Below are 20,428 nucleotides of genomic sequence, written 5' to 3' on the forward strand. Positions count from 1 at the left end.
ATGTAATGAACTCTATTTCTCTCTGTAGATGTGGCCATAAGGGACTGGACATTTATAACGTTTCTCTGTCAATTTAATCTCTGGGAAAGTGGGTCATTTTGGGTGAGAATTATGAAAAGGATCGGACAAGGCTGAGATACACCTCTGACCAAGTATTAAATTGACCTTGCTCATGTTCACTCATTAGGGCAGCTTAATATTCAACTAGAAGCGCAAACAAATTTCAATCATCTTCCCACTGCAGCTTTTCCAGCTGTTCTGTTGTGATATTACATCCAGGTCTCCGCTCCTGATATTCATGTTCCCTTTACAAACACCTCGTGTCCAAAATGCGGTCAAATCTTTCATAAAAGAACGAAGAAAAAATAACTCAGGAGATATCGAGTAGAAATGAACAAAAAACATGGTCAGGTAAGATTGGAGGATTCGAAGACTCAAAATGTAGAAAAGAAAGCAAAAGAAAGAGAATCCAATTTGCCCTTAATCTCACAGGTTTCATCCAATCATTAACTTGGCAGTTGTCTATTTCTACTTCCCAATCACAAAATACTGGTAAACAAAACTATATTTATTAATTCTCTCTAAGATCAAATCCCTAATGACCACCCCTTTTCTCACCAGCAGTTCTATGAAATTATCGATCTTGATCCAAAACATTTACCATTTCCTTATCTCCACCGACTCTGCTTATACAGTCATTTGGTTATAATATGTATCAATGACTTCCTGAAATATTATTGACATAACAGTAACTGTTCCAAGAACCATGGGTGAAATAACTTTTTTAGAAGCCTCTTGCTGTCCCAGTTTCAAGCAAATTCCCCAGAATCAGATGACCAAGCACCGGATAACTCTAAGGGTATTTTGGCTATTTTATCATTTCACCCATTCTTTGGCTTGGCTTCGCGGACGATGATTTATGGAGGGGTAAATGTCCACGTCAGCTGCAGGCTCGTTTGTGGCTGACAAGTCCGACGCGGGACAGGCAGACACGGTTGCAGCGGAAAATTGGTTAGTTGGGGTTGGGTGTTGGGTTTTTCCTCCTTTGTCTTTTGTCAGTGAGGTGGGCTCTGCGGTCTTCTTCAAAGGAGGTTGCTGCCTGCCGAACTGTGAGGCGCCAAGATGCACGGTTTGAGGCGAGATCAGCCCACTGGCGGTGGTCAACCATTACTAAGAAGATAAAAACTAAAAGGATTTCATGCAGGTCCTTGACTTAAATGAATATCAGAAGATCTTTTGGAGATGAATAACTTTCCCCTATTTCTATTGCAAATAACTTTGTAAAAAGTCCAAAATAAATAAAGATCATAATATTATAGGTAGATGGACCTGCTCATTGTATAGTTGCTTAAGAGCTGGACATGGCTACTTAGATCTTTTCAGCTACTTTTCCTAGTATATCCTTCCCATCAAAGCCATTCTCTCTCCAGAAACATTTACTAAATAATCGTTTCTATCTTCCCTGAAATAGTGAAAACCTGTTCCAATTTGGATAAACAGGTTGTGGCCAACTTCCCCTCCAAATTCCTGCCATCTCTCCCACTGTTTGAAACGTTTGCGTACACTGAACAAGCGATCTTTTCTCCATTCCTCTTGCCCCCTCCCTGCTTTGATAATATGGAATACCAAAACAAAGTCATAATCTGCCTCATCCTCCTGGAATGGCTTGAATGTTCTGATTAATATTTCAGTTACCTAACCAGGACTGTTTAGTTTTGTTCCTCAGTTCTTTATATTGGTGCATGAAGTTGCCATTTGGAAGGTGGTTAACTCAATGCAGAATAAGAATGAAAAGCAGTGCCCCACAAAGGACACCTATTGCTGCAAATGGGATCAAATGTCTCATTATATTCTTATCTTTTCTTTCAAGACTATATTGAGTCATATTGGATTAGACAAGAGATATAGTTTTGTAATGCAATTAAAGGGAAATGTATTGACCCCCCACTCAGTGGTTCATTTGTGTAGATGACATCCCCATATGCCCCCACCAGACTCCCTAAATCAGTGGTCCTCAACCTTTTTCTTTCCACTCACATTCCACTTTAAGTATCCCCTATTCCATAGGTACTCTGTGATTAGTAAGGGATTACTTAAGGTGGTATGTGGGTGGAAAGAAAAAGTCTGAAAACCACTCTTTTAATTGTACCTAATTGACTCGTTATGTGCACAGTTTCAGAACTCCAAAGGGCCAATGACAATTTTTCTCAGGCAAAATATTTCAGTAACAATTGGGTAACAATGATTCTCAACCTTCCCTTCCCACTCAAATACCACCTTAAACAATCCCTTACTAATCACGGAGCACCGATGGCATAGGGATTACTTAAAGTGGTATCTGAGTGGAAAGAAAAAGGTTGAGAACCACTGCAACCAGACACTCCGGTCCGAACTCTACCACATGAGGAGATTATCAAGTGGAGAGAGGTAGATAAATGAAATGTCCTACTATGAGAGGATTGGGAGGAGATTGCTGGGCTCTGCTAGGGTGGCCATTCCAAAGGAGGACATGGTCATAGGCTACTATATATGTATACACACACATACATACACAGAGTGTTTACATTTGTTATTTTTTTGCAATACTGTTTAAATATATGTGTATATATAGTAGCCTATGACTGACCATGTCCTCTAACAGACATTTTCAATTCATTTCTGGGCACAGGAAGAGGCGCCAGGTGACTGGGTGTTAGTGGAGATACAGTATACACTATTTGACTTTTTCCAGTTTCGACAAAAGATCACTGATTCATGTTAAATCTGCTTCTCTCTCCACAATGCTGTATGACTTACTGGGCATTTCTGGCATTATGCACATATTTCCAGTAGTGGTAAACATTGTATTTCAATCCCCCCTCCCCCCAAGAACATCAGAGATCAAGAAAAAATCAAAATAATTTTAAAATTGTAATTTATATTCTCGAATTACAACCACATGAGAGTGTTTCCAAAGAAATAGTTAATCCGTAATTGATTCTAATTTGCTATTATGTAAAGAAATGGATAAGTGTATTATTATCTTAACTAAATTAGCCACAAGATCAAAATATTGAGGTGGCCTTTGAATCTTCTACTTTTGCCCGACATTTAACAGTATTCAAAATAAAAAAAATGTGAAACTTTTCCAGAAGCATGACATAAAATTGAAAAGTTGTTGCCCAATAAAAGACAAAGTGGCTTATAAAAAGGATGTTCTTCAATATTGCCATTAAAAACTTGAAAAAAGATCCGATTCATGATCTTTTCCGAATTAGGGATTCCTGTGGTCAGAAGAGGATGGGATCTCTGAAAAATTAAGAGAAAAGAGGGAAATCAGGAAATGCAGGAACACCTTATTAAGTTCCCAGGCAATTCAAGGTCACTTTATAACGACTGAATTACTTCTGGAATGCAATCATGTTAAGTGGGCAGACGATCTGCATACAGCAGTAAATCGGATAATTAACAAATCACTTTTATTTTTCAGCAGGGGTTGGTTGAGGGATGAACATGAACAAAAAGAAAAGTATTTCCTGCAGACAATGCAATATTGTGCTGGAATATCAGACTCAGACCTTCAATTACAGACTCCAGACCAATGGAGAGGATTAAGTCTACCCAGACAGCACAGAATCGTTGGAGCCTGATGTATTTGGCTCCCTTTTGGTTCACATAATTTCATTTTTGCTTCATTCTACCACTTTGCCCTTCATTTCCATCCATTAAGTGCTCAGGCTGGAAATCAAATCTCACATACCTTTGCTGCATAAGCCTTTGGCTTCAAAGGTGATTTTCAGGTTACTTTTCTTCCTTGAATAGGGACAACTTGAAGCCCGATCAATTACACAAAGACTGAAGTTGCCGTGATTGAAGGCTTTTATTTACAAGAGATGGCCAGCATCCCTGCATTGGTCGCTCACACTGACCCGGACTTGAACTGGGGGTAGGGTTGAGGCATGACAGCTTTAATGGGGAAGAAAGAGAGGAGTCACGAGCCGGCCAGTGAGAGCAGAGTCAAACAGGAAAGGTCATGTTATTTATATATAACGAACATGTTCAGTAGTGGTTTCACCACATTCACCCCCTCTTTTAAAAGAAAGTCCCAGGGGGGTGTGGTGTGGTCAGCCACCCCTCATAAGTTCAGTCTGTCCGGCGGTCTTCTTTGGTGTTCTGACCGGTGTGACAGATTATGTTATATTTTGTATTGTATATAGATATGTTTTAAAAGGAGATAAATTGTGGCAGGTTTTTTTTAGTGTAGGTCATATATAAATACTTCAAAACAGATCTCATTTAAAATGCCAGAGCTCTGCTCAAGCCAGACAGTCCAGGCTCCGGGTGCCTTTGCAAAAAGTTTGAAGAATACCTATAAGGACTTCACAAGTAGGTGTTAATTGGATGCTCTGTGGAGTAATGAATTATTGTTTTGGAAAGCAACAGATGAATGGACTCAGAAGATTGGGTCTGGTGCCATAGTCTGTCTGAGTGCAATTTGCTGTTCTAAGAGGGTTATGAGAGAGAGGGAGAGAGATAGAGAGAGAGAGAGAGAGAGAGAGAGAGAGAGAGAGAGAGAGAGAGAGAGAGAGAGGGAGAGAGAGAGAGGGAGTGAGAGGGAGAGAGGGTACAGTTCTACAGTGCAGCAGCAGCGGGTTGTGAGTTCTTAGTTCAGCCTGGTCAAAGCCCTTGTGGTCTACACAAGAGGAGAGGACTGGCTGTATAATGTATCACTTTAAATAAGTAAAACAAAAAAAAACTCTGTGGTGACCTGAAAGAAAGAGGTTATCATCTGGAAAGTCCTGATGGGGAAAGTTTCTCTGGCAAGACACTGAAGTGGCTGATCAGAAGGAATCAGTTGTGGGTGCCCAGCAAGCAACAAATCTCTCTCTGAAAACCGACAAGAAACTTCCTGAGCAGTAACCATTTACATTTCCAACACCAAAGCCTGATGAACTTTATAAATGTTAAATTCTATGCACAGTACAAGGATCGCCTGCAACCAGTGAACTTGGAGGAGTGAGAAGTGAGTTTGGACTGTGAATCAAAGAATTTTCCTGAACTTACTCACATGCGCTTAGAATTGGGAGAGGGTTAAGTTAGGTTAAGTCAATAGTAATAAGTTAAAGTGTGATCCTATTTTCATGTTTAAAGAACATTAAAAGTAACTTTTGTTTAAGTAACCATTTGCCTTGGTGAATTTCTATTGTTGGTGGGTTTTGGAGACCTCTGGGTCCTTGACACTGGCGAGTCTCCATCTGGGGGTCCGTAGTGGTCTCTGCCATTTTCGGCTGGTGCATCCCAGTTGGCCCAGTGGGGGTACTTGGCTGGGCCAGGGTGGGGGTGTGTGTGTATGTTGACTGTCAGGTTGGCAGGGGTGGTGGGGGTTGGGAAGTAAGGCCCTGGAGAGCTGGGGGGTGCATACCTGTCGGCTGGTTGGGGGGTTTTCAAATGTTCCCGCATGTGCCAGGTCCCGGATGGATACCATGTCCTCGTGTCTGTCCGTGAATGCCACATAGAGGTCGCGTGGAGTAGCTGGACCCTCTTGACCAGAGGGTCAGATTTATGTGTCCTCACATGCCTGTGGAGTAGGACTGGCCCGGGGAATGTCAGCCAGGTAGGTAAGATGGTTCCTGACACCAATCTCCTGGGAAACCTAAACAGTCTCTTATAAGGTGCCTTGTTGGTGGCCATACATGGGAGGGACTGAATAGTGTGGGAACACCTCTGGGAGAACCTTGTCAGAGGGGGACAGGGAGGCCAGTAGTATTGCCTTCCAGACCGTGCTGTTCTCCTGCTCCACCTGGCCATTCCCTTTGGGGTTATAGCTGGTGGTTCGGCTAGAGGTAATGCCCTTGGACAGCAAATATTGACGCAGCTCATTGCTCATGAAGGATGAACCCCTATCACTGTGGACATAGAAGGGGTACCGGAAAATGGTGAACTGGTTGTTCAGGGCCTTTATGACGGTAGCTGCATTCATGTCCGGCAGGGAAAGGCAAAGGGGAACCATTGATGATGGTGATGAAGTACATGTTGCTGTTCGTGGAGGGTAGGGGTCCTTTGAAGTCCATTCTCAGACATTCAAAGGAGTGAGTGGCCTTGATCAGGTGTGACCGGTCAGGCTGGTAGAAGTGCGGTTTGCACTCCACACAGACCTGGCAATTTCTGGTCAACGACCTGATGTCCTCGATGGAGTTGGGGAAATCACGGGCCTCGATGAAGTGACAAAAACAGGTGATCCCAGGGCGGCAGAGGTCGTCGTGCAGTTCCTGCAGGTGATCCATCTGCACACTGGCACATGTCCCTTGAGACAGGGCATCCGAGGGCTCATTGAGTTTTCCGGGCCGGTACAGTATGTCATAATTGTAGGTGGAGAGTTCAATTCTCCACCTCAGGATTTTATCGTTTTTGATTTTACCCCACTGTCAATAATTAAACATAAAGGTGACTGCCCGTTGGTCAGTCAGCAGGGTAAAATGCTTACCAGCGAGATAATGTCTCCAGTGCTGTACTGCTTCAACAATAGCTTGGGTCTCTTCCTCAGTGGAGGAGTGCTGGATCTTGGGGTCCTGGAGGGTACGTGAAAAAATCTCTACAGGCCTGCCCGTCTGGTTAAGTGTGGCAGCCAGGGCAAAGTCCAATGCATCACTCTCCACCTCAAACAGGATGGACTCTTCCACTGCGTGCATCGTGGCCTTTGCAATGTTGGCTTTGATCCGGTCGAATGCCTCATGGGCTTCTGCCATCAGGGGAATGTTAGTGGCCCTGATGAGGGGTCGGGCCTTCTCCGCATAGTTGGAGACCCACTGAGTGTAATAAGAGAAAAAGTCCAAGCACCTTTTCAAGGCCTTGAGGAGTGGGAGTTCTTGCAGGGGGCGCATGTGGTCGGGGTTGGGGCTGATGACTCCATTCTCCACAATGCAGCCTAGTATAGCCAGGTGATGTGTGCTGAAGACACACTTCCCTGTGTATATGTCAGGTTGAGGCATTTTGCAATGTGGTCGAATTTCTGGAGGTTCCTATCATGGTCCTGCTGGTCGTGGCCGCAGCTGGTGATGTTGTTGAGGGATTGGAAAGTGGCCTGCAACCCATGTTTGTCCACCATCTGATCCATTTCCATCTGAAAGATTGAGACTCCATTCGTGACTCCAAAATTAACCCTGAAGAAATGGTAAAGTCAGCTATCTGCCTCGAAGGCAGTATACAGGTCTTCTTCTGGGCGAATGGAGAGCTGGTGATATGTAGATTTAAGGTCTATGGTGGAGAACACCCTGTATTGTGTGATCTTGTTCACCACGTTGGCTACGCGAGGCAGGGTTATGCATCCAGCAAGGTGAACTTACTGATGGTCTGGGAGTAATCTATAACTATCCTGTGCTTCTCCTACTCTTCACCACCACTACCTGGGCACTCTCCTCTCAACGAGGAGGCATCTCACCTCTGATTTAATAAATGCCCTGTCCTCGGTGCTATATCACCAACTTTTAGTGGCGACGGGCTTACAATCAAGGGTGAGATTGGCGAACAGGGGTGGAGGAGAGAACCGTAGCGTGGAGAGACTACATGTTGGATGCAGTGATTGGGTTTGGGGATGACGGTCAGCCACGTGGTGAGAGGAGGGCAGGCAATTTAAAAACTGCTCATTACAGACTGTGAGGGGAGGATGGGGCCCATCGTGCTCCATGGTGACGCTCTTCATGTGACACTGGAAGTCTAATCCAGTAGGATGGAGGCACAGAGCTGTGGCAGTAGATGGAGTGTAAAGTCCTGGTATACTATGCCCCAGACAGTCAGTGTTACCGTACAACTGCCACAAATCTCTGCCAAGTGAGATTTGGATGCCATGGAGAAACTGTGGCTCACGGGCTTCACCCCAAGGGAGTAGTGCTCTATAGTGAATGGGGGAATGAAGCATTCATTGTTTCCATTGTCAAATAGGCAAGCAGTGGAGCGGCCGTTTACCTGGATGTCCATCATGGTCCTGGAGAATTGATGGGGTGTGTCCTGATCCAGGTTTACCGATGCTAGCATCAGTTCGTCGTCTGAGGAGTTCCATTGGCTGCTGGAGGTTCGGTAAGATGGCACCCAAGATGGTAGCCACCATGGCATGCATATGGCCCCGTCTTAGTTTGCCAGAAGAGAAGGGGAAGAAGGCAGAAGTGACATCATCGTGGGTGGCAGTCTCCATGGCATGCGTGCGTGACCGTCCCAGCTCCCTGGAAGTGATGGCGGTCGTGACATCATCGAAGATGGCTGTCCCCGCTTGCACGTGATGTTGCTGGGAACTCAGGATTAGTTTGGACTTACAGACCTTTGCGAAGTGTCCCTTCTTCCTGCAGTTGGAGCAGATGGCGTCCCTGGCAGGGGAGCATTTCCTCGGGGGCTTAGCCTGCCCACAGAAATAGCACGTTGGGTGGTCGCTAACAGCAGCGGTGGTCAGCTCAGGATGGGAGGGGGCTTGCGATCGTGCCTCCCAAGATGGCCCTGTGTTCCCCATGAGGCGTCCATGTGCTACCTCTGCCTCATGTAGTCAGAGCGGACATCTGTTATGTATGCATCTCTGATCAGCAGCTGCGTGTACTGTTCTGCACCCACAGCCTGGCAGTTGTAGTCCCCTGTGAGCTCCTGCAGGCCATGACAACGTCATTGAAGGTTTCCTTGGGTCACTGCCTGTGTGAATGGAGTCTATGCCGTGCATAGACCTCATTCACCTGGACTTTATACTGGTCCTTCAGGATGTCCATGGCATCTCTGTATGTCTGGCACTCCCGGGCCATCCGGTAGACCTGGTGCCCGATGTACAAGAATAGCAGATGGATCTTGTCCTCGTCATCCTGGATCGCAGCTGCGGAGGCTGTGAGGAACATTTTGAAGCAGTGGCCCCAGAGTGCGAATTTGTTGGCTGCCTTGGGTTCTTTCGGGTTGATTTCCAGGCGATCCAACTTCAAGTATTTGTCCATGTTCCAAAAAAAATCTTGTAAATAAAATTGATGCACAATCAATTACACAAAGACTGAAGTTGCCAAAACTAAAGGCTTTTATTTACCAAGATATGGTCAGCATCCCTGTGTTGGTCACTTACACTGACCTGGACTCAAACTGGGGCGGGGTTGAGGCATGACAGCCTTCTTGGGGAAGAAAAGGGGAGGAGTCATGAGCCTGCCAGTGAGAGCAGGGTCAACCAGGAAAGGTCATGACATTTAATATGACAAATATGTACAATAGTGGTTTCACCACACAAGTAACTGGTAATAATTTTAATAAAATTCTATTATTAATTTCTGTACCAGCTGGAAAAAATGAGATGAAAAATGGCAGATAGAATTTAATGCAGACAAGTGCGCAATGTTGAATTTTGGAAGGACAAACCAAGTTAGGACATACTCGGTAAATGATAGGGCTCTGAAGAGTGCGGTAGAACAGAGGGATTTGGGAATACAGATACACAATTCCCTAGAAGTGGTGTCACAGGATTGTAAAGAGAGCTTTTGTTATCTTGGACTTCATAAATCAAAGTATTGAGTACAGGAGTTGGAATGTTATGGTGAGGCCAATTTTGGAGTACTGCGTGCAGCTCTGGGTGCCAAACTACAGGAAGGATATCAGTAAGATAGAAAGAGTGCAGAGAAGATTGACTAGGATATTGCCTGGACTTCAGGAATGGAGTTACAGGGAAAGGTTAAACAGGTTAGAGCTTTATTCCCTGGAGCGTAGAAGAATGAGGGGAGATTTGTCAGAGGTATTTAAAATTATGAAGGGGATAGACAGAGTAAATGTAGACGGGCTTTTTCCACTGAGGTTAGGTGAGATACAAACCAGAGGACATGGGTTAAGGGTGAAAGAGGAAAAGTTACGGGGGACTTTTTCCACACAGAGCGTGGTGGGAGTGTGGAACAAGCTTCTAGCTGAAGTGGTGAATGCGGGTTCAATTTTAAGATTTATGAAAAATTTGGACCGACCAGTACATGGATGGGAGGGGTATGGAGGGCTATGGACTTGGTGGAGGTCAGTGGGACTAGGCAAAAAAAATTGGTTCATCTGTAATGGAGTCCAGAGGACCCCAAAAACCACCAGCAATAGATATGCACCACAACACAGGGTTACTTAAACGAAAGTGGTTTTTAATTATATTTGAACAAGAAAACAGAATTGAACTTTAACTTATTACTTACTTCACCTACCTAACTACTTAATCCCCCTTCTAATACTAAGCGCAGGTGTGTGTAATGTATATTTAAGATTAGAAAAGTTCTTTGGATCACAGTCCAATCTCACTGGTTGCAGGCAATTCTTGTACTGCACAGAGGTAGTATTAACAAAGTTCACCAGTCTTTGGTGCTTAACAGGAAAATGGTTCCATTCAGGAGGGTTCTTGCTGGTTTTCAAAGAGAAATTCCTTTTGTTCCAGGACATCCGCATCTGATTCCTTTCCAATCAGCCTTGCTGATGAAACTTGCCCCCTTCAGGGTTCTCCAGATGATCCTCTTTCTTTTTTTGTCACCTTTCACACCACCAGCCTTCTTCTTTGACCAGGCAGTCTTCCAAAGTTTGCCAGCTTGTCCTTTTGGAACTGATTTCTGTCTCCTCTCTCTCTCTGTTTCACACCCTTCCTCTCTGAGAGCAAAACTCTTCTCCTCTGCCTGCAAAGATCACATGCTCTCCCAGGCAAGCTGCTGTCGATACTTTGTTGCCTCCTGGAAAAAGCATTCTGCAAAAGTCCTGCAAATATTCTGTGTTTTAAAATGTGTGTGTGCAAGCTGCTCTAACAATTCCTCCCAAACCACCTCTAAATACTCTGTCACACGTCACAGACTAGAAGGACGAAGAGGCCTGTTTCTGTGCTGTAATTTTTTTTAATTTAAATTTTTAAAATTTAGACAAACAGCATTGTAACAGGCCATTTCAGCCTATGAGTCCTTGCCACCTTGACTGACAAGTGATGCGACTTTTGAAAAAGTTTCCAACGGGGAGGACACGTGACCACCTATATTCCAGACAGGCAGGGAGGCCACGTTTCCTCCACACACAACAGGCTGTCTGAGGGGGGGAGGGGGGGGGGGTGGGGGTGATAGACACGAGTTACAGGGAGGCAGTTGATCCCTAGGAGGCAGGTAGCTGGGTGGCAGTCAGGAGAAGGAAAGGGAATAAGCAGTCAGTACAGGGTAGCATCCCCTATGGCTGTTCTCCCTTTTGGATATTGTTGGGAGGGACAATCTACCAGGGAGAAGCTGCAGCAGGCAGGTTTATTACCCAGTACTAAATCAGTGTAAATGAATTAATCATTAATTCCTTGTGTATTGTGGAATTTTGTTGTGTTCATTGAGCCCCATAATATTTGTATTTTAGAGGAATGCCACTGACAATCAACTTTGAAACACACCAAAGGTATGCTCAAATGCAACCTGATCTTTGCCAATTCAAACTGATTTTGACCCTGAATATGTGGCATTTTCTTTACATGCTTGTGGTGATACAAATATATGTGACTGTCAATGGGTAGCTGGCCCATCCCCCACTGGTGGCTCGCTGCCTGGCATCTCCTCCCCTTGTGACCCTGCAATAAAGGCTGACCTCCCTCTCCCTGTCCTCAGTTAAGTACTAAATCAGGCCAGCTACAGGTCTAAAGTGTAATAAAGCCTATCATTCTTCACTCTACGGCTTTGGAGTTATTGATAAGAGCGTATCAATTTATTACACTTTAAATCTTCCACCTGGGATGGCCAAGCTGCTGCAACCCGACAGGCTAGATCTCGACCCACAGTTGCCCGGAGCCCCAGAGCTGTACGAGCAATGGATCAAGTGCTTCACAGACTTCCTGGAAGCTTCTGAGAACCTCATGGATTCTGACGAGAAGAAACTCAAGCTAGTGCGAGCGAGGGTCGGCTGCCGGGTGTACATGGTGATCAGGGGCTGCACGACTTACCATGTTGCCATGACCGAGCTCCGCAACCTCTATAGACCATGGGTAAAAGGAGTCTACTCACAGTATCTCCTGGCCTCAAGAAAACAGCAACCTAGTGAGTCTCTAGACGATTTCTTTCAGGTCCTGCACTATCTGGGGTGAGAATGTAGGGGCAATATTTGCAGACCAGTATATGGAAGAGCTGATCTGGGATGCCTGTGTGGCTGGGGTGATGTTCGATTACATCCACCAGCGACTGCTAGAGGAAGACAGGCTGCCATTGCAAAGAGCCCTCCAGCTCACTACAACTCTAGATTCAGCCCACCGCAATGCAGAATCCATTGTTGCCGGCAGTGGACCCTCCACGTGCGGACGTGGGTGCAGCCATTTTGGAACATGACATCACAGACCAGCTCCGTACAGGGAGGTTCTGACCCCACCATCACTGCCGCCACTTCCACAGCTGAGCACCTGAAGTGCAGCCAGTAGAAGCACCCCCAGTAATGCTGCCCGGCGAGAGAAGCCACCTGCTTGAGATGCGGGAAGAAGGGACACTATGAGAGAGTATGTAAGTTGAAGCCTTCCCTACGGAGCAGCGCCGCGTGCACCCCCAGGATCGGCCATCGAACCCGACTCCACTTCCTTCCACAGCGACAATGTCACTTCCGGCCTCAAATGGCTCGACCACGTGCACTACCCAGGGGGTCGCCATCTTACCCTACTCAATTTCCGCCATTGTGGATGATGTCATTTCCGCCATCTTAATCCACCTCTCCCAGTGCGACCACGTGGTTAACATTGGGGCCGCCATCTTACTGAACTGTCTTCCCCTCTGACAGCGACAGCGACCCAGTACTAACGTCCATCATCTTGGATCAGGACAGCCCTCACCCAATCACCCACTCGATGATGGAGATTGAGGTAAATAGGAAACAAACTAACTGCCTGTTCGACAGTGGAAGCTCTGAAAGCTTCATTCACCCAGACACTGCTCACAAACTCTCTCTCTCAACAAGCGGCACGATATCAATGGCTGCAAAGGACCAATCTGCCGAGATCTGCAGGTATTGTATTGCATCATTAACGGTGTGGGTGAACGTTATGACCAATGCCCATTTACTCTTAATGGCTCAGCTCTGCTCATCGATCCTTCGAGGGCTGCACTTCCAGAGCCAGTTCAGGAGTGTCACGATGGCTTTCGGGTGCCCCAACCACCCATCATTGTATACAACCCCCAGCTCACAGAACCCCCCCCACCACCCACAGCCAGCACCCACCTGCAGTCTCTCGACCCTCTACATATCTCCACTATCATTGTTTGAGAACCTGACCCCAGACTGTAAGCCCATAGCCACTAAGAACAGATGCTACAGCACTGAGGACAGGCCATTCATAAAGTCTGAGGTGCAGCGACTCCTGGCAGAGGGGGTCATAGCCCACAGCTCCAGTCCATGGAGAGCCCAAGTCGTGGTATAAGTTGTTACAAAGCAAAATGCCTAAACCAGATGTTCATAAATCAAGAATGAAATGGGAATCAGATTTATATAGAAGGATTGATGAAAATGTAGAAATCTGTGTAAAGATAGTATGACTAAAGTTATAAATGTACGTTATAGATTAGTGCAATATAACTTTTTACACCAATTGTGTTTGAAAAATTTTCAACTTACTTCTTCAGATTTATGTTTTAGGTGTGGTGAAGAAGTAGGTTCTTTTCTTCATTTGATGTGGATCTGTCCTAAGGTTAAAAGTTTTTGGTTACAAATTAAATCGTTTTTTGAACGGATATTGAAAGTGAATTTATCTTTTGACCCATTGTTGTTCTTATTAGGAGATATTAAGTCGATAGCTTTAAGATTGAGATTGATTATGTATCAAATTGAATTTTTGCATTTGTCTCTGGCTGTTCTAAGAAATGTTTAGCTATTACATGGAAATCTGACTTGGTTTTAGGGATGAAAAGATGGCATAATGAAATTAAAGCCTGTATTCCTTTAGAAAAGATTACATATAATTTAAGAGATAAATAATTTTTCTTTGCTAAAGTTTGGAGCCCTTATTTGAAAACTATTGGTGTTAGAATTTGATCTCTTGGTCCACTCCGATAGGTGCCACCGTTCTTGCAGCCAAAAGTCTAAATGTGATTGTAGTAGATGATAATCTCCTTTTTCTTTCTTTGTATGTGGGAAGGGAGGAGGAAGGATATGAGTGGGGTGGTTGGGGGAGGGTTGGGTTTTTTAATATAAATAACTAATCACATTATGTCTGTATTAATATGTAGTAACTAATGTTATGTTGTGATTTTAAATTTTAAATAAAATATTAAAAAAGAATGAATACCAAACTATTTGGAGGAGAACATTTTGAGGATAAGATTTTAATTGAGAGAGCTCATAGAGCCTTGAGACCAAAGCCGGGTCCTAACCAGAGACCTCCATCGACCCTAATCAGATTTTTAAACTATCAGGCTAGAGAGAGGATTCTTGGTTTAGCGATGAGAATATGAACCTTTGAATTATGAAGGGGGATAAGATTTAAAAAAAAAATCCAGATCTGAGTCAAACTCTGTTGAAGAAAAGGAGAGATTTTAACCCGGTTAAGAAGGTTCTATATGATAAAGGTTATGGATTTGTTCTCCGCTACCCAGCTCCTCTGAAAGTATTTTTGCCAGACCAGCAGAATATGTTTTTTTTTTACAAGTCATGCACTGGCTGAAGAGTATGCGGAGAGCTTGTCTAAAATTCAAGTAACAAAAGGTGCTGATTTGTTGCAATAAACCTGATGTATAAAAGAAGGGCTGTTATTCCCCCTTTTTTCTTCTTCTTGATGGATGAAGAAATTTCACATGGGGAAGAATTGTTGGTTAAACAGAAAAGTTTTTTTCCCATGGGGGTGGTGGGGGGGGGGTGTGTTCATTGATTTCTGACAGCTACATGTGTTTTCGTGGTTTGACCATGACCCTTGAAATGGAAGGTGGTAATGTTTTCTAGCATTTTGGAGGGGGGCTTTTGTTTTATCTTTCTTTTTTTATATAATAACCATTTATGATGTGTTTACTGAATAATTTTGATGTTTTTGGATTGCAGATGTTGATGTTCAAGACCAAATTAATTTGTGGGAATTCTTCCTGGATAGGAGTGATGGAAAGGACTTTTTAAAAAAATGTATAGATAATGAAAATGAATAAAGCAGGTAAGATTTTGAGTTTTAATATTAACCAGCCAATAAAAAGAAATACAATTTTGTCCTATATTAAGAAATTGGGAGTAGATATTGCTTTTTAACAAGGGACTCATTTAATTGAAAAAGAACATTTGAAATTATAAAGAGATTGGGTAGGTCAGGTAGTTTTTTTCTTCTAGTTCTAAAGCTAGAGGAATGGCAATTTTATTTTAATAAAAATTTACCAGTTAAAATTCAAAATGTAATTACAGATCGGGCTGGTAGATATGTAATGGTAAATTGTCAAATATATTCTGAGGAATGGATTTTGTTAAATATATAAGCACCAAATACAGATGATCAGAAATTTGTACAGGAAACTTTTTTTGAATTTGGATGTTCATGAAAATGTTTTAGTAGGTGGAGATTTCAATTTTTGTTTGGAACCTTTGCTGGACAAATCATCAAGAACTATAGCAGATAAAACATTGTTATCTTTAATGAAGGATTTAAATTTAATTGATATATGGAGAAGGATACATCCTGAAGACAGGGATTATTCCTTTTATTCTAGTAGATTTTATACATATTCTAGAATTGATTTTTTTTTGCTTTCAGCTCAAAATCATCAAGATTTGAATATTGATTATAAAACAACAATATTATCTGATCATTCCACACTGTTGATTGAATCGGAATTTGCTGAAAAACAACACTCAGTATATCGATGGAGATTAAATTCGTTATTATTAAAAAGGGAAGATTTTTGTTTTTATATAAGACAACAAATAGAATTGTTTTGAGATACAAATTTACATTCAACAGATGATATGTTTATTATTTTGGATGCACTAAAAGCTTATTTATGAAGACAAATTTAAGTTATACTTAAAAAATTAAAAAGGAATATATGAAAGATACAGATAAATTAGAAAAAGGAATAACAATATTGGAAAAGGAAATTCAAAAATCATCTTCAGAGAACAAATATAGAAGTTTAACTAATAAGAAATTACAATGTAAAACAATGCTAACAGAAAGAACAGAGAAATTTTTACTATGGTCTAAGCAGAAATATTAAGAACTTAGAGAACAATCACAAAGTTTTAGTTGGCAATTAAAAGCAGAACAATCCTCTAGAACAATTAATACAATACAACAGAATAACAGTGAAACCACAAAAAATAAATGAAATATTTAAGGAATTTTATGAAAAATTATATACATCTGAATCTTTACATGATGAAGCGGGTATAGATGAATATTTGTCACAAATGGTACTACAAAGTTTAACTAAAATAGGTATGGATGATTTTGATAGTCCATTTACTGAACAAGAAGATTATGATACACTTAATTGTTTACAAAATAATAACAAAATAATAACAAGTTGAATTTTATGAAGAATTTAAAGATTTATTGATTCCTCTATTTATGAAGGTAATATAAAAAGGTTTCAAATTGCATAATCTTCCAGAAACGTTTTCTATGGCAATAATTACAGTTATTCCTAAAAAAAGATAGAGACCCATTAAAAAGAGCTTCATATAGACCTATATCGTTATTAAAGGTTTTGATTATAAAATTATAGTAAAAGTGTTAGTGAATAGGATTAATTATTATCTTTCTAAATTAATAAATATAATAAGGTTATTAAGTATAATTCACTTAGCATAGAGGAAAAAAGATTAGAGTGTAATAGTGACTTTAGATGCAGAAAAGGCTTTTGATAGGTTAGAATGGGATTTGGTTTTGGATTGCATTTTATAAATTGTCTTAAGGCATTAAATAAAAATTCCAAAGCCAAAGAAATAACAAATGGACAGATGTCTCAATCTTTTAACTAGATCGAGTAAACAAGGATGTCCTCTCTCTCCAGCTTTATTTGCTTTAGCTATAGGGCAGCTTGCACAAAAGATTCAAGATGATCAACAGGTGAAAGAGTTTGTAATAAATCAGACTGAACATAAAATTAGTTTATTTGCTGATGATGTGTTGAATTATTTAACTCAACCACAATTATCATTACCTAGACTTTATAGTCAGTTGTTAAGGTATGGAGAAGTTTCAGGGTATAAAATAAACTGGGATAAAAGTGAGGTGATGGAATTGGTAGAAGGAGATTATTCACAATGTTGAAAAGAAGTTTGATTGTAGTGGACAGATAAGATTAGATATTTAGGCATTAATTGATATCTACGTATCAATAGGTCTTGATAATAATTTGAAAAATTTATATAAATTAAATTAAGAAGATAGACGAAGAATTTAAAAAGGGTGAATTTACCTATTAGTTAAATTGGAAGAATTAATTGTATTAAAATGAATATTTTTCCAAGAATTGAATATTTATTTCAGACTTTACCTATTTCTATACCTGAAAACCTTTTTCAGGATTTAAATAAATAAGTTAGGAAATTTGTTTGGAAAGGAAAAATGGCAAGAGTTAGCATGTAAATATGAATTAGGGTGATTACAACTTCCTAATCTTAAGGATTATTAAAAGGCAACATAATTAAGATTTCTTGTTTCTTTGTTTGTAAAAATTAAACCATCTTGGTTGGAAATTGAATTAAGTAAAATCAGAGAAACCATATCAGAAGAGTTTATTGATAAATGGGAACCAAAATTAATAACAACGGATAAAGATGTTCCAATATTGAAGCACTTACTTAATATCTGGAATAAGGTTAAATTAGAAATTGACAGAAATCTTATATCGTTAAAACACCATTAATTAATGCTCTCAATTTTTTCAAAAGATTTTTTTGACTATTTGGAATAAGAAAAGAATTTCTAAATTGGGAGATTGTAACAATAATGACAGATTGATGTCATTTGATCAATTAAAAATTAAATATGATATTCCTCACAGCATGCTATTGTTATTTTCAATTAAGAACCTATTTAAGAGAGGTTAGGATCTGAAATGATTGTAAAAAATCTTACAGATTTTGAACTAATTATTGTTGATCGATTGACTGAAAAATTCATTTCAATAGCCTATATGTTGTTACAAGAACAAACACCTAAAGTAGGTTTGTTTAATTCAAAGGAAAGAGATTTAAACATAACAGCAGATCAGCAGGTTTGGCAAGATCTATGAAAAGAAGTTATGTCGAACACTATTCATGTAAGGCATAGGTTACTCCATTATCATTTTTTTTACATTCATTATATATTACACCTCAGAAACTGAATAGATGGAGATTGGATACATCGGACCAATGTTTTAGATGTGGAAAAGAAGTTGGAGCTTTCGTTCACTCTACATGGTCTTGTTCGAAGGTTAAACCTTTTTGGATTTCTGTTAGTAAGTTCTTACAACTGGTGTTTTCCATTAAAACTTGAATTATTTTTGCTGGGAAATTTTGAGAATTTAACTCCGAAATGATCTTTGTCAGATTTTCAATTGAAATTTGTTAAGTTAGTTTTGGTAATATCAAGGAAATGTATCGTTACTTGGAAATCAGATGCTTCATTAACATTAGGAAGATGGCGAAGAGAGATTCAAAGTTGTATTCCTTTAGAAATAAATACTTATAATTTAAGGGTTAAATGCTCTGTATTTTTACAAGTTTGGAGCCCGTATCCTCGAATAATGGGATTAAAATTATAATTTCTTTTTCTTTGTTTTGAATTCTCCAAACCAGTGAGGTTTTCCCTAAATGAGTCATAGTTTTTGGTAAAATGATCTTTTTGGGATCCTTGAGGGTCATCTGAAGCATCCAAATTAAAATACTGTTATGTTGTTATGAATTTTAGATTTAGATTTTAGTTAGTGGGATGAGTTTAGGTTGGGGGGGGAAGGCTTTAGTTGGGTTTTATGGGTTCTTTTAGTTTTAGTAGTGCCTTTCTTTTCTATTTTATATATTATCAAAATATATTTGTAAATACTGTAACATTGTGATTTGATATTAATTGTTTACAATTATCATATATGTGTTGCTAAAAATGAAATATTCAAAAAATACTATTGTAATCTCTGCCTCAGTTACCACGAATCCACCTTTTAATTAGTGTCAAAGTTGAAAAAAAATGTTGAACATCCCTATTCATTCTTCTGGTTATGTATTTTGCTCCCTTAATCTTGTCTGATTGTGCATCTAAATGAAAGCTCTAAAACCAAAAGACTGACTGCCCATTTTCCACCCCACGGCACTGCCGGGCCCGTTAAGATCCTCCAGCAGTTTGTTCGTTTTGGTCCAGATTCTAGAACCTGCAGTCTCTTGTCCCTTTTATTCTTTGGTATTATGGAAGATCTTCTCCACTTAAGGATCCTAATAATCAAGCCTTTTTTAATTTTGTTTTATTTGCATCTCTGCCGCCTCCAGTCCCTTCACGATGACCTCTGCCACCGCGGAGTCATGAGATTGTTCCACTTCGTAAAAGTCCGGAACTTTCCTTACTCCATTGAGGATGTCAGGTCATTGACCAGACACTGTCAGGTCTGTGCAGAGTGCAAACCACAGTTCTTCTGGCCCAGCAAGTTGCACCTCATAAAGGCCACACGTCCCTTTGAACAATTCAGCATTGATTTCAAGGGGCCCTGCCCTCATCCAACAGGAACCTATATTTCCTGAACGCCATTGACAAATACTCCAGCTTCCCTTTTGCCATCCCCTGTCCCAATATATCTCAGCCACCATCATAAAGGCACTCCACAGCATATTTACCCTCTTTGAGTACCTGAATTACATCCATAGTGATTGAGGGTCCTCTTTTATGAGTGATGAACTGCGGCAGTACCTGTTGGCTAGAGGCATTGCCATTTGTAGGATGACCAGTTACAACCCCCGGGGGAATGGCCAGGTAGTAAGAGAAAATGCCCCAGTTTGGAAAGCAGTCCTCCTGGCTCTCAAATCCAAATGCCTGGCGGTATCTCATTGGCAGGAAGTCCTACTGGAAGCACTTCAAGCCATCTAATCTCTGCTATGCACCACTACCAACTCAAGCCCACATGAGCGCATGTTTTCCTTCTCCAGGAAGTTGGTGATTGGAACCACACTGCCACACTGGCTCTCATCTCCAGGACCCGTCCTGCTGCGGAAACATGCGAGGAGTCATAAATCCGACCCGTTGGTCGAAGAGGTGCAGCTCCAGCACGCCAACCCTCAGTATGCCTATGTGGTGTACCCAGACGGCCATGAGGACACGGTCCCCATCTGGGACCTAGCGCGTCCCGGAGATCCCTGCCACTCCCTTCAACCCAGGTCTTACCTACACCCATACTGCCCCTGTCAGGACTTGTACAGGTCAGCGACCCACCCCCACCCACCACGCCATACTCCCCAGACCCTGCTCCAGCTGCCTTGACCACCATGACTGCCCCACATACAGCCAAGCCCTGCCTCCTATGGAGCCAGCCCTCCCTCCCCAGCCTCA

Source organism: Narcine bancroftii, chromosome 12, assembly GCF_036971445.1.
Source record: "Narcine bancroftii isolate sNarBan1 chromosome 12, sNarBan1.hap1, whole genome shotgun sequence".
In the NCBI taxonomy this organism is placed as follows: Eukaryota; Metazoa; Chordata; class Chondrichthyes; order Torpediniformes; family Narcinidae; genus Narcine; species Narcine bancroftii.